This window comes from Lissotriton helveticus, chromosome 3_1 (assembly GCF_964261635.1).
Source record: "Lissotriton helveticus chromosome 3_1, aLisHel1.1, whole genome shotgun sequence".
NCBI lineage: Eukaryota > Metazoa > Chordata > Amphibia > Caudata > Salamandridae > Lissotriton > Lissotriton helveticus.
The window spans coordinates 772426667-772443049 of NC_136061.1; positions in this window are offsets into that span (position 1 = coordinate 772426667).

Genomic DNA, 16383 nt, shown 5'->3' on the forward strand with positions numbered 1-16383 from the left:
GTATATATAGATTTAATCTGACCACCTGATTCAGTAGGCCCAAAATATGTCAGGTTTATAAATGGGTCCATATTTAGTATAGAATTTTGTTTATAGGTTATGAAATTGGGTAGTGTTGTTTATGATATATTTTCTATAGGCCGCTGGATCAATTCTCTGGTAGCAGAAATTGATGGTTGCTAAAGGTAACCAAGGTAATATGTTGGTTGCTATGGGTTACTAAAGTGTTATGGTATGGAAATAGGATCGATGTTTTAACACATGTTAAGTTCGTTTTTCGTGCTATCTGTAAGCTATACCGGTATAGATTGTGTGGCGAGAAATTAGTCACGCAAGCCATCTGTTCTGTTTGTAGTGATATCGCCGAGTATCACAAGAGGTATCGCCGTGTACCATAGTGTTGTCGCCGAGCAGCACAGTTTTAGGGCTAGGTGTGAATCTTGTATAGTGAGGGTTTTCTAAGAAATTAAAGCAGCATGAGAATAGGGACAAAGCGCCTTCCATAAAACTCACTGTGATAAGAGTATTAGTTATATCCGAGCTTGAGTGAAGGGTAAATTAGCGCCGGTGCATGAATATCTATAAACAGGTTAGAGTCCTGTACGGGTACATGTTTCATATCTATAAACAGGTGAAAGCCCTGTACGGATAACGTCGTTATTTTGCTAACGGTGCATGATCTCTATAAACAGGTGAGAGTCCTGTACGGATTTCATGTATGTTTGAAATTAGGGAATTTTCAGTGTGAAAGTGCGAGTTTGAATTGTATTTTATGTTCAAGTGGAACTCTTAGAACTGTCACTTCGCGGTGGGTTCAGAGCAAAGCGAGTTCATAATTATACGTGTTAGAAGGGTGGGGTAAGGTTACTCTACTGACAATTGAATATTATCCTTAGTGTGAATAGCGCCGTCTATTCCGAAGTGTGGATACTTGAATGTATGTAAACTATCCTAAATAGTGAAACGAACAGATGTTGTCCTTATAGTCATTGTTAAGAATTAATTTACACTGAAAAATGTTCTTAAAATGGCGCTGTGAAAAGATTTTGTGAAGGAGGGGTAAGCGCCAGGAGTGAGAAACGAGAAACCGCAGCTGCTGTGTACGTCACAGAGCCGCGCTGGGATTGGGTGACCTACGTCACCAACTGTACTCTGATTGGTCCTAGAGTCTCTGACGATCTGTAAGCTGATTGGTCCTTCAGAAAAATTCCAATTCTATTGGTTGAGCAGAAAAGTGACGTAGCTCAACTGTCATTGGCTTGTTGGTGTGTTTCGCGCACGGATTGGTTGTTTTGCGGAACATCCCGGAAATATTTTACGAACGATTTTGTGAATTTGATTTAACTCTTAAAAATGAGTTATCATTTTAAACATGTTGAGAAAAAGCCAACATTATTTCAGAAATTTAAGAATTTATTTTCACCTGATAAGAAAATCGAAACGCGAGGTGGTAAATTACTTCATAAGTATAAAACACCTGCAGCGTATATGGAAGGTGAATATGGATATCATACTGTCTTATGGTTCGATAGTTGGAAACGCTATACTAAGAACGACGGTGTTTTAACTTGGCCTGATGATGGTTCATTTAATGTAAAAGTCTTGAGAAATTTACGAGAGAAAATGAACGCTCTTGTTCCGAAACCGAGACCAACTCAATTTGAAGCTTTAGTTGAGTGGGAAGACGAGATGTATCAGTTACAAAGAGAAGCTAGTGGAATTAAAAGACCTTCTAAAAATCCTCCTTGGAGAAGAGAAACTCATGAAGATAGATTGCGAATGTGGAGACAGGGAAACATGAGTGAAGGATTGTATTTAATTCAAGAAATGGTAATGGGTACTCCTACAGGAAAATCTATGGAAAGTGAATCTGAAGATGCAGTTATGGAAGAAATATATACAACTGCTAGAAAGAATCAGCCTTTGAGACCTCCTAGATCATGGTCTACTCCGGTGGTTTCTACTGAAACTTCACCGAGTGCACCTCCAATTAATGAAGCTCCTAAACTTTATCCAAATAATTGTGAAATTATTGAAACTCCTAGAAGACCAGAATTCGAGAATGTTCGAAATGAAGGTAGACATTTTACAATGACTCCAAGGGCAAGAGAACCTCCAAAAGATTATACAAGAGAGGCAAGAAATGTTGAAGATGCTGATTATAATGAATATTTAAGATCTAAAGAAGAATTAATAAAAAGAATGACAAAAGGCATGGAAGCTGTGACAGTTCCAGTAACGATTGGTCCTGTTCAGCCTGTATTTGACCAAAAGGAAACAAACAAGACAGGATTAACTATTCCTTTAAATACAGAAATTCAAAAAGCTGCTGAAAAATTTTATTCAGACTTATCTGAAATAAACTCTTCTAAATCGAGAATGCCTGATTTAACCTTTAATGAAGATTTATCTCCAAAAACACCAATGGGTGCTATATCAGATATAGGGAGTCCTGAAGTCAGGGTAACCACACCAAAACTTGATGTGGCCAAATTAAAAGCAAATATCGAAGAATTAATAATTGGAACAATCGGTCCTGATAGTTTAAATTACTATCGAGATGATGAACTACTGTTCATTTGTAAAAGCATTCAGTGGAAAACAAAAAATAAATATGATCAACTAGAGGATCTAGCAGCAGAACTTGAAATCGATGTGAGTAAACAAAAGAATTTTGCGAAACATTACAGATTAGACTTTTCAGAAAGTGACATTGAGAGTTTGAACTCAATGGGAAGAATAGTACATATAAAAGATTTGATTGTCTATATCAAAAAGCTAGGAGAACTGAATAAATGGAGAGTAAAATGGACGAAAAAGAAGGAAGATGAAAGATTGGAAAAATTGTCAAAACAATTTCCAATGAGAGAAATTGCAGGTGGAGGATATGTTCATGTCCCTTGGTCGAGACAGGACATTCTGTTATTTACAAATGACTTTCCGAAATTGAGGGAAAAACCAGTTGAGTGGTACAGGCAAGTCGATAGATTTATCAAAGTATCAAAAGTTCTGTGGATTGATTTAGATGGATTTTTTGATATTGTAGTTCCATCAGATCTTTGGACAGAATGCAAGATATCGATTAGTTGGCCAAAAACAGAACCTGAGCGAATCAAAGAAACAGGTGCTCCAAATCCACTTGTAATGGATTTTTATGAAAAAGTAATTGTTTGGATGAAAAACAAAATTCCACCCAAAGAAGTAGATTGGGTTAAAATAGAAAGGACAGAACAGGAAACAAAAGAATCAGTTCATTCTTTTTATGAAAGACTACTGTTAATCTTTAAACAATACAGTGGTTACGAAAAATTAGATGAAAAAGACATGAGTCATTTTGTCTATAGATTTGTTTATGGACTAAAACCTGAAATTGGAGAAATGATCAGAAATAGCATTGTCGGATGGCAATCACTATCTGTAGATGATATACTAAGAAAAGCTAAGTATTGCAGCGATGAAATAGAAGTAAAACAGAAGAAGCTCAAAGAGAAAGCCATGTGGGCTCAGGTAAAAGTGGCTGAGCAACAGATTGCCAGCATGGGTAATAAGAACACTAATTTTGTTCAAACTGGAAATACAAACCAGATACAAGGAAAGTTTAAAAGTAATAATTTCCCAAAGAAATTTAGCCCAAAGATTGAAGAGTTGAAGCAAAGATTACCTTGTTTTAATTGTGGCGAAATTGGACATTGGAGAGACGAGTGTCCTCATCCTCCTAAAAACTTAAAGAATCCCTTATTGAATCCACAGATGCAGAATGGTGTTGACCTGCAGCGACAGCTACAGATGCAACAGGGGTTAAACGAATTAAATATTCAGCGACAGTTGCAGCAACAGCAACAGCAACAGGTGAATAATCGTCAAGACCAATTGCCACAACCACCTTTTCCGAATTGTGGGGGAGTTCAAAAATATAATCCAAACGTGGGATTTCAGGGAAGTGAACAGGTAATAAAACCACAAAAACAGCAAAAGCAGCAAAGAATTCAAATGCAAAATGCTTCACAACAGTTTTTATTAACAGAAAGTCAAGACAGCGATTCTGATGATTATTGCTGACGGTGCCCGAGAGAGGAGGAAGAGTGTGTTGTTGGAGCCACTCTTGAGGTTGACCAGTCCGGTCCTTTTGTAAACGGGAAAGTTAATGATGTAGACATCACTTTTCTAGTGGACACTGGTGCTACCCGTTCTACTGTTAGATCAGTGGAAATTGAAAACCTACCTCTCTCTGGGGATACCATCCAAGTTGTCGGAGTAAGTAATCAGCAAATTAAAACTGACTTAACTGATCCAGTACCAGTTGAAATTGGAAATTATAGAGACAAACACAGATTTGTGGTTTGTAATAGTAGTCCAGTGAATCTATTGGGCAGAGACATCCTATGTAAAATGAATTGTAGAATATATTGTTCTCCTGATGGAGTTGAGTTACAAACAATGGAGGAAGATGGTTTATACAGAATGACAATGATGATGATGGAAGCAGAAGAAACAAAATTGTTTCCTGCATTTGAAGAAAAAGATTTACCTGAAGAACTCAAGGAAACAGTGAAATCTGAAATATGGGATTTTACTGGAAATGAGATGGGTCTGATGAAAAACGTAGATCCAGTGAAAATTACATTAAAACAGGGAATAGAATTTCCAAACATTCCACAGTATAAAATGAAAACAGAAACAATTGAAGGTATTACACCTATAATTGAAAAATTAATCAAGCAAGGTGTATTAAAAGAAATGGAGAGTAGTCCTTGTAATTCACCAATTATGGGAGTTAAAAAGTCTAACGGAACATTTAGAATCGTACAAGATTTGAGAAAGGTTAATCAAATTGTCGTTCCATGTTGTCCTGTGGTTCCAAATCCAGCAGTAATTCTGTTCCAGATTCCACATGATGCTGAATGGTATACAGTCATTGACCTTTGTAATGCATTCTTTACTGTTCCCTTACATCCAGACAGTTATGAAATCTTTGCTTTCAGATTCCAAGGTAAGACCCTCGGATGGTCAAGAATCCCTCAGGGCTATACAGAAAGTCCTTCAATCTTTAATGAACTGTTAAAAAGATCATTAGAAGACCTAGACTTACCTGGTAGGTCTACGCTAGTGCAGTATATTGATGATTTGTTAATAGCTGCAAAGACAAGAGAAAACTGTGTGACAGACACAATAATTCTGTTAAATCGCCTTGCAGAAGAAGGACATAAAGTGTCCCCAGCAAAACTACAGTTTTGCAAACAAGAAGTAAAATATCTTGGTCACAGAATTGCAAAGGGAAAAAGACAAGTAACAATAGAGAGAATAAAAATGATTCAAGCAATGTTACCACCCAGAACACAAAGACAGGTCAGAATGTTCTTGGGAATGGTAGGTTACTGTCGACAATGGATAAGTGGATTTTCAGTAATTGCAAAACCATTACAAAGACTGACAAAGTCAGATGTAAAAGATCCAATTATTCTCAATGATGCTGAGATGGATTCTTTTGAAAACCTGAAAAAGAGCTTATGCCAAGCTCCTGCTTTAGGTATGCCAAATTATGAGAAAGATTTTGAACTGTATTGTAGTGAGAGAGAAGGATGTGCATTATCTGTGTTAATTCAGAGACATGGAAATTTAAAGAAACCTATTGCATACTTCTCTGCAGTTCTTGATCCAATTGCAAAAGCATTACCAGGTTGCTTGAAAGCAGTTGCAGCTACAAGTATCAGCCTCGAACAAAGTGAGGGGATCATTATGGGATTTCCTGTGAAAGTTTTTGTGCCTCATTCAGTAGAAATATTGCTGACAAGAGGTAAGACTCAACATTTAACAAGTAGCAGATTGACAAAGTATGAGAAAATCATACTAGGAGCAGATAATGTTTCGATTTCAAGATGTTTAAATCTGAATCCTTCTACATTACTGCCTGATTCTGAAATTGTTGATGACATTGAAACAGAACATGAATGTTTAGATGTCATGGAATTCTGCACTAAACCAAGAAAAGACATCAAAGACAGACCTTTGTCTGAATCGGATTTTGTCTACTTTGTAGATGGCTCATGCTTAAGATCCGAAGGAGGTGTCTTAAAAGCTTCATATTCAGTTTGTACAGTAGTAGATGTCGAAGAAGCATCATGTCTTGAAGGAGTTCGTTCAGCACAAGTGGCTGAATTGATTGCTTTAATTCGTGCATGTGAAATATCAAAGGATATAAGAGTTACCATCATTACTGATAGTCAGTATGGGTACGGAGTTGTGCATGATTATGGACAACTCTGGTCACAGAGAGGATACATGACATCAGCAGGATCACCAATTAAAAATGCAGTTTTCATTAGGAGATTAATTGAAGCAATACAATTACCAAAAGAAATTGCAATTGTTAAGTGTGCAGCGCACACTAGAGGAATTGATTATATTTCCAAGGGAAATGCCTTCGCAGATGAAACAGCTAAATACTGTGCAAGGAAAAATTATTCTTACAATCGGGAGAGGAGTAAAGAAACTGATTCAAATTCATTAATGCTAACAACAGTTGTAGAAACATGGCATGAGATTAGAGATTTACAAAATGAAGCAGAAGATGAAGAAAAAGACTTGTGGTTAAGATCAGATTGCAGACCACGTGAAGAAGATGGAGTGTGGGTTTACAAAGATGGCAGAGTAGTCTTACCAAATTGCTTGATTGCTGACATGGTCAGATTATATCATGGTCCAGCACATTTGGGAAGAGATTCTATGGTTAGACTTTTCAGAGAAACATGGTTCAATACCAAGTTTAGAACTATTGCAGAATCTTTTTGTCAAAGGTGTTTGTCATGCCAACAAATGAATCCAAACAGAAAATCAGTAGTGGGGACAGGAATAATTGGTCGAGAGGGTGGTCCCTTTACCAGGTTACAAATGGATTTCATTGAAATGCCATTACACAATTGTTTGAAATATGTGCTTGTAATTGTTTGCTTATTTTCAAGATGGGTAGAGGCTTTCCCTACACGACATTGTGATTCAATTACAGTAGCAAAATTAATGCTCAGAGAAATCATCCCAAGGTACGGTTTTCCAGTCACTATTGAGAGTGATGGAGAAAGCCATTTTGATAACAAACTGATGAAGTTAATTTGCGAAGCTTTGAGCATTGAGCAGAAAATACACTGTGCATACAGACCAGAGGCATCAGGAGTAGTTGAACAAATAAATGGAACAATTAAAAACAGAATTGGAAAAATGTGTCTTGAAACAGGTGTAAAGTGGACTGATGCTCTTCCACTTGTTTTGATGTCATTAAGAAGTACACCAGATAAAAAGACAGGTTTGAGTCCTCATGAAATTTTAATGGGAAGAGTTATGAGGCAAGCTTTTGTACCTGTAGGTAAACTGTTGAGCATAAATGACAGTGCAATTATGGATTACTGTAAAAGGTTATCTGATATGGTAACTTCTGTGTCTAATCAGGTGGGAACTGAAGCACAATCAGATGAAAAGGTTTTGACACATGATCTGAGACCTGGCGATTGGGTCAGAACGAAAGTACATCGGAGAAGGAATTGTCTAGCTCCTAGATGGCAGAAACCTAGGCAGATAATTTTGATCACTACTAATGCTGTAAAGTGCAGAGGATTGAAACGCTGGATTCATCCTAGTCATACTATTCCAGTACCAACTCCTGAGAGTTCTGATGTTGAAAGTGATACCACAGATGATTCTGATTCTGAAGCAGAAGGCGAAACAGAAGGTGAAATAATTCCAGATTCTGAAGATCGACAAGAAAGTCGACATCTGGAAACTGTGCCAGTGAATGGAAATTTGACAAGAAAAGACTTAGAAATCATTGAAATAGATTCTGAAGGTGAAGAGAATCTGTTAAAAGGAAAGATAACTGAGGATTCGGTTGTTTCTATTGGAGACAAAGAAGCAGAACAAAAAGAAGTTTCAGACCAGGAGAGTATCGAAAGGCAGAGAACAAACTCTGAAGTAAGGAACAGAAATCCGAAATCTGGGAAGTTGGGGGTAATTGAAGAAGAGGAGGAAGACGAATTACCGAGTACCAGTGATGGAAGACAAAGTGAAGTTCCTGAAGGAGTGAAATTGCCGAATAGAGAAGTTCCTGAGTCAATTGAAATTTCAGACTACGAAACTGAAGAAAGTGACGTGGATGGTGAAAGTGAAAACAGAAAGAAAAGGAATTGGAAGTCAGAATCAAATAATTCTGAACCAAAGAAGAAGTACATGAGAAAAGCAGACTACTGGCCTGGTGGAAGATTGAGAGTCAGATTGATCAAGAAACCAAAAGAACAAGTTGAAGAAATTAGTAGTCAAAAGAGTCCTGGAAAAGAAGTTGGAGTTGGAAGAAAAATTGAAGTGATATCGAGAAAAGGAAAGAGAATAGCAAGACCAAACCAAAAATACAAATCTCCTGAGTGGACTTACTTAGTAATTCCACCTGTTATTGACATATATGATAGTAGTGAAGAAGAAAACGAAATCCAAGAAATTAGTGACAATGATTGAAATACAGATATATTAAATTGGCAAAAGGCTGAAGAAAAATTGTTAGTTGACACAAGGTCGAAGAAAAACTGTTTAGTGGAAGAAAACTTATGTATGACATAAGGTCGAAGAAATCTTGTATAGGGTTTTAAAAAAAAAAAAATATATATATATATTTTAAAAGGGGGGTGTAAAAATATTTAGAATTTTAAAGTTTATTTTTATTTTTAAATTTTTTTGAGGCTAAAATTAACCAAAAATGCCTTATGTTAAGGAGAGCACTTCAACGTGTTCTGTTTTCAAAAGATGCTGTAAGATGACTCTGGTGTGTCTGCTCATTTTAATTCTGCTCTGGTTGGTTTTAGCTGTGATTATCCCTTTAGAGATGAATAGAGAATTACACAAAGTTAACGTAACAAGCAAAGCTCTGGTTAGCCAAACTAAACATAGTGCGTCTGCAAAAGTTATTGATCATCAGCCTAACATTCATCAAGATAAATCAATTGGTGATTTTTCAAGTAATACATTTACAAAGCTATTGAGTGAATATGTTAAGGTAATGGATGCAAAAGACTGCTATGTCTGCGTTAAGTTACCTGCTTCTGTTTCTGAGGGAGTAACATATAATATGCTTCCTCTCACTTATGCTGTAACATGTAGTGTGTTAACTAGTTTATTTTATCAAACTGGACGTTTAGAATATTACTATTCAAATTATGATGAAATTTTTGCAAATATTAAGATTGATAATGCTTTAAATAAGCATAAGAAAGCAAAGCAAATGAGAGAATGTTTCCTTGTTACTAACGAACTTACTTATGAGTATGCTTATAAAAATAATCTAACTTGCAAATTAAGTGCCGAAGGAAAGAAATTTTTGAATATGGTTGAGGAGAGAAGAGCAATTTATAAGAGGAATGAATTAGTCAAGCAGACTAAGTCAAGTTTCTGGCAAAAAGAGGATGAGAAATTAAATGGCAAAATGCTTGAAAATATTGCAATTCACATAGACAAACCAGTTAGTGGAAAGCTTTGCATTAGAAGAGATAATACACTTTTTGATAATTATTTTGTAGGTGCAAGTAACTGTGAAGATACTTATCAGATTTTGGGAGGTTGGGGATTCAAAGGTGGAAAGGATCCAATCTTTCCTGGGATTTATTTTGTTTGTGGTGACAAAGCCTACTACAACCTTCCAGACCACTGGTATGGAACTTGTTATGTGGGAATTGTTTTTCCTAAAGTGTTTCATGTTGACAGAGATTCAGAAGGATTGTTTAAAATTCATAATTATGTAAATAGAGCTAAAAGAGAAACTTTTACTGAAGTTCTGGGAGATATTTTTCAAGCAGTAATACCTTTTGTTGGTATAACCTTAAACGCAGGGAGAATTAGAAAATTATCCACTATAGTTGATAGATTATCAACTGACACAGCTGATGGGTTTCAATTAGTGAATGTTGAAGTTATTGCAATTAGATCCATGGTAATTCAAGACCGCCTTGCTTTAGACATACTCCTAGCAAAAGAGGGAGGAGTATGTGGCATTTTACATGTACAACATTGTTGTACATATATACCTGACGAAAGTAAGAATATTGAAATGTACATTAAGAATATTACACAAATGCATTCAGAGATAATTCCTTTAGAAGAAGATGATTTTACAGGGAAACTTTCAAAAAGGTTTCAAGCAATTAAAAACTGGTTTCATGATATCGGAAGTTCAATTCTTGGCAAGATTTTGGCACCTTTGATTGTAATAATATTCATTTTTATATTGACCAAAATAGGTTGTTTGTTACATAAAAGAAAGAAACAGTTGAAAGAAAAGAAAAGAATCTATAAACTTAGAAAAGAAGAAGAAAGGGAGATCGAATTACAGGAGTTACATAGAGAGCGTTATGCTAATTCCAAAGATTATGCAGAAACAGACTTTTAGGTTTACTGATACGAATGAATTTGAATCGATTTCTTAGAAATTTAATTTACCAAAATTTTGAGTGCTGGTGTGGTGATTTGTTAATCACCAGATGAGGGAGTTGATGGAGCGAGATAGAAAACAAAATTTTGTTTAAACTCGTGAAGTCACATTTCCATAACATGAATAATAATATTAATGATTTGTGATATGTCGTGCTAATACAACTTAGATTAAACTTTACACATGGGGGGACTAACATGTGTGCTCATAAACGTGCATAATTGTTGCATCTTTTTGTTCGTGCAAAATAATAAAATAATTTATTGTTTTCGTTTTTGTCATTACTAACTGCTGCAGACTTAAAAGAAGCATGTGCTTATTTTGCTTTTCCTTGTCTGTGTGATGTCATTTCCACTATTCTAGGTGCATATAAGTCTCATGGATTATCGAAGACTGGTAGATATAAACGCTGCTTTATTTGTTTGCATTGGCTAGGTAACATTTGATTAACCGGGTGGGTTAATTAATTAGTAAATCTTGGGGTGGATACAGAATCTACATTAATTCTTACATTAATACTTTTCTTGTGTTTGTTTTATACTAGAAAGCATAAGTTGCCTGCTTTTGGGCCTAGCCTGCTCGAGCTACAAAATGCTGAATTTTACTTATGCAAAAGTCATGAGACGCCCATTCTGAAATAAAATGTTCGTCAAAAGCTGCGTTCACTAAGCAAAAACTGACGTGCTATCATCATTCTGTCGGACATGGCCAAGGTCGAAAAAGAACATTTTGTCAGCCCTTAACTTGGCATCCGCGGAAGTCAATTGGAAGCAATGAGACATTTGTAGCAAACCTAGGAAGCTCCTGGTTGCATACAGAAAAGACAATGGTCCTTAAGAAAAGTGACCTAATGGAACATTTGAAATGTGGGTGACATGTCACTTGTCACTCTCAGCCAATGGGACGTCGAAGATTTCTGAAAACTTTCCTTTGCGTAGTTTAGTTAGCGTAGAAAGGTATAAAAAGTCATGCCCCTAGGGATGGGCTGGCTGCTGCTTTCTGACTTTCCGATGAGGGTGAAGTGCTGTCGGACTTTGCGTGGAGCACGTAAGAATCCTCAAAGAACTTTATTTTAATTTCTATCTATTTAGCTTATTTAGGGACTTAGGTTTTAGAAATGCTAAACTTTAAATATTCACTTTAATTTGATTCACTTGCTTAATTTGTAATTTTCTCACATTTCTTTACAATCATGCTTGCTTCAATGCTAATAAAATTCTTTTATAAAACTATCAACTTATATACCATAATTTAGTAAATAAAATCTTACTTTTGACAAACAAGCTGGTCTTGGTTATTCAGAAGTGTAGGTTACTATTAGCTAGATCACGTCGCCAATGGTGGTCGTTTAAATGATTAGGATTTATTCTAATGACAATATTCTTTCCGCAGATGTATAAAATTGTATATAGTTTGTAGATAATGTATATATAGATTTAATCTGACCACCTGATTCAGTAGGCCCAAAATATGTCAGGTTTATAAATGGGTCCATATTTAGTATAGAATTTTGTTTATAGGTTATGAAATTGGGTAGTGTTGTTTATGATATATTTTCTATAGGCCGCTGGATCAGTGCCATACCATACCTCCATTGTGAGTAGCTCCCTTAGTGCTGTAGACTCTCTCAGCGGGTATGCTGAGACTCCAGCATATATATCTTGGATCTTTTCCCAAAAAGGGGAGAAGGAGTGCTTAGTCAAAGGGCACAAAAGGACAGGGGGCTAGGAGGTGATGCGGGCAAGGGGAAAGATTCAGGTGAGAGGGGATTGGAGCAAGGAAGTAGACTAAGAACAAAAGAATGTTGAATAGGAACAGATAGATAGGGGACAAGGAAAAAGCAGAGTCACAGAAATACGATGGGGGAGGGAAAGACAGGGAGAAATGGAGAAAAACTGTGCCCAAAGTCCGGCTGGGTAGGTGACGGTCAGGGGATGAACCAAGGCCGATCTCCTCAATAGCTGAACTGAGCAGCTCCAGCAGGCGTCAGACATAGGGCTCGGACTCCGCTGTCAGGATGGGGATCAGGAGTATACTCAGAGATTGTCATTGTGTGTTGCTAGGGGGCTAGGAGGTGATGCGGGCAAGGGGGAAGATTCAGGTGAGAGGGGATTGGAGCAAGGAAGTAGACTAAGAACAAAAGAATGTTGAATAGGAACAGATAGATAGGAGACAAGGAAAAAGCAGAGTCACAGAAATACGATGGGGGAGGGAAAGACAGGGAGAAATGGAGAAAAACTGTGCCCAAAGTCCGGCTGGGTAGGTGACGGTCAGGGGATAAACCAAGGCCGATCTCCTCAATAGCTGAACTGAGCAGCTCCACCGGGCGTCAGACATAGGGCTCGGACTCCGCTGTCAGGATGGGGATCAGGAGTATACTCAGAGATTGTCATTGTGTGTTGCTTAGGTAGTGGTCACTACCACCCCTCGTTCACCTTAGCTCCATTGCTGCCTCTTTGTTCATTTTACTCTGCCCCAGGGTCCCAACAGGCGCTCCGGTCCCAGGCACGTTCTCTACCTAGAGACGGTAGCAGCGAAGAATTGCAAGCCCACTGCTTCCCCATTTTGGTATTTGCGAGGGCGTTCTGAATATTGGTCGAGGGAGTAGATCAGCGTGACAACGACCTCATTTTCTGGGGTGCGTCCCCCGCGATCTGGGCAACCCTCCGTGGATGGTCACTGTCTGTAGTACTTCACTGGAGGGTCCCGAGTTGCAACATGACACTTGAATCACACCATTATACAAATATCTATTTTTTAATGCAAATATTATCACTCCCACATTAAATCTACTAGAACCTAGTGGATTTTACAGTTTTAAACTCGCTTGTCAGGTGAAACTCTTCTTTGGTTGCCTCAGTTGTAGAAAGGCTAAAGCTGGCAATCAATGACATAGCTAGTGTGTCATGGTCCCTAGAAAAAAAGCCCCTAACCCCCCCCAAAAAAAAATAATCTCGCCCGTTGTCTGAGCTGTGAAATATAGCAATAATCCGTGTTCAGTGGGCTCCGGTGCCGCTGCACCCGCCGTACCAATGGCAGGTTGTGGTAATCTGCATGGGGTGGGGCACTAGAGACATTAACAAAGATGAAATAACTCTAGCCACTGCTAGTCTTGTCTGGATCAATACATTATGTCAGTAGCAAATATGAATGTCCAAGTAGGTACTCTTGTTTAAAGATGCCTTAGATTCATCCAGACAGAACATTTTTATTGGGTATCCTTATTTTTCTCAGAGGCTGGCCCTAGTTTTGCTTAGTATGAGAACGGCCTGATTACGATCTTGCTGGATGGGGTACTCCTCACCCACCTGATGGATATCCTGTCCGCCATATTGCAAGTTCCTTTTGATAAAATAAAATTGTAATGCCTGTTTTTTACCACCACCAATAATTGTTAAAATGCTTTACCACAGGAAACCGGAAATGCTAAGCTACCATGAGATAAACATTTTAATAACTACTATACTATCTTTATATTCTGTAACTTTGACATAATCCAGCCATGGGCTGGTAACCCAGGACTACTTTTTTAGCACTCATTACCTGAGTCTCCCGCACCACTTACATCACAGGGGAAATCACACTGGCACCATATAAGTACAGATCAGATGTCACTACTCTACTCTGCAAGCGCTCCGTCCAGCCTTTTTTTCTTATTTATGTTGCACACTCCCAGGTGGTGGGACTGCATGCCTTGTAATATAAATTCAAATTATGTTTGACTTTTATTTTTGTTTCTAGTATTTTAATTTTACCTTACAACACAAGCAAAGTGCAACCAGAATTTTAGATGGACAACAAAGGTCATATCAGGTGATGTCAAGCAGGTGCTCGTGACCAATGTATGTGGTGATTGCATGTCCAGCATAGTGCCCAGAAATTCTGTTTTTGCCTCAGTCTTCTGTCACAGACCCAATAACTACATAAGTGAAATGGAAAATGATGGTTGTTTGCATGTTTGACCCCAGACAGCTGAGAGACAGCTGAGCGTGAGAAACAGGATTCTCCCTGCCCCTAACAGTACCTCAACTTCTGTAATAGGCCAGCAGGACAAAGAGTAACAGTACAAGTATTGGCCAAGCCAATAGATCTCAGCCTAAAAGGGTGAACTATTAGCTTAGCCGATGCTTGTTTGCATTGCAGTAGCTATTGGCAAAATGGCCGACAGTCCACAGGCAGATGAAAGGATAGCCACCTTGGAATGGGTTTTAATTAAAGAAAAGCAACTACATGGGTTTTAATTAAAGAAAAGAAATTACAAGATGGACGCCTAAATGTACGTGATAGAGCGCGGGACCACTAGCTCAATTTACCATACTCACCTGGGCCCATAAAACATTCACACTTTTAACTAGCAGTCCTGCTTTTTACTATTAATCGCCTATCAGTACTTTGAGTCCTTTTAGGACTTATATCTGTAAACCCTGACTTACCAATCCTTGTCACCTTTGTTATAAGTCCTAGGGATCGAATAGGGTGTTAGAATAAATAAGCAGTATTTGAACAATTTTACTTTTCCTGTAATAACCACAGACTCAGGAAAAAGTTTTAAATGCTTTATCTTTGCAAGTTTAGGTTAGTCTTCATCCAAATTACAGAGACCATGAATTTTATAAGTAAAATATGATTAATAAGATATAAACTTTGTAAGAAATCACAGTAACACCTTTAGACATTGGTACCTGGGACAGGTGAGAAAAGGAAGTAGCACAAGGATATACCACATGGATTATATTTACCTAGAATAGTGCCAGGACCAATCCTGGCCATGGGCTGGGGCAAAGACAAGGCTCCCGACTAATCAGGTGCCCACAGGACAAGACAGGTGCAGTTCAGGACAGGTGACCTCCGCTAAGTGTAACGCCAGCGTCACACCCCTCTCTAGCAAATTTGGGTACCCCGACTGGCTAAACGATAATTTCCCACCAACACCTCGATTCTTCTGACAGAGTGCTCCGCTAGCAACTCTGCTCTCGATCTACTATAGCATGCGTTGGGTCAGTGACAGGTCAGCTATTCAGACAAGTCGGACAAATTCTCTATCTAAACCTACCTTAGTTATACAATTTCCAGGGCAATGTACCACCCCTAAATGTTGCAAATCTATGTGTTTCCCCTTCAGTGATTGGTCAGAAAGACGAGGAGAGGTCATCACACCATACTAAGATGAGATCATTCTTCGTTGACATGTATTGGTCAAGTTCCCGCCCATAATTTATTTTCTTAAGATTTTATTCCACCCAGCAATGTTGGTATACAATTTGAATACATTGCATTTGAAAAAGTCTGTTAGCTTCCTCTTTTGAGGTCAAATGTGCAGGTTCCCGGGAACATCGTGGGTAAGAAGAGAGTTGGCAGCTGTTCAATGACAGTAGCTTCATGATTTTCAGGGACTATCCGCACAGGCGCAGCTTTTTCAATATGGACTTTTGTGTCACTTTCAGGCCAAAATACAAGCTGATAATGAAGAGAAACACATTCGAATACAAAAATAAATGAATGCACTGTATACCACTTATTTCTACTCTAGCCCCATTACTTTATTTATACTATAGCATTAATAGTTAAGCAGATCGAACAAAGTTTAGTACAAGCAGCAGCATATGCATTAGTCTGAGTAAGCATGAAGCGCACATCTTGGCGCTAGTGCGCAGAAGCAAGAAATTCCCACCAAAAGCACAGATACGTCACACCACGTAGATGTGGCAGATGCATGCGCAGAAGAGTTCCCACGTTTTCTGTGGCCATTTTAAGGCACTCGGGTTACTGTTGGTAAAAGCACATAGGTAAGCTTCCCCTAGATACTAAAAATGTTGTGTTATACAAATATTAGTGGACAAAACATGTTGATTAATTAATTAGAGGTTATTTTGAGAGGACTAAGTCCAAGGAAGTTTCTGTATGTATGAAACATTGCTCCATCA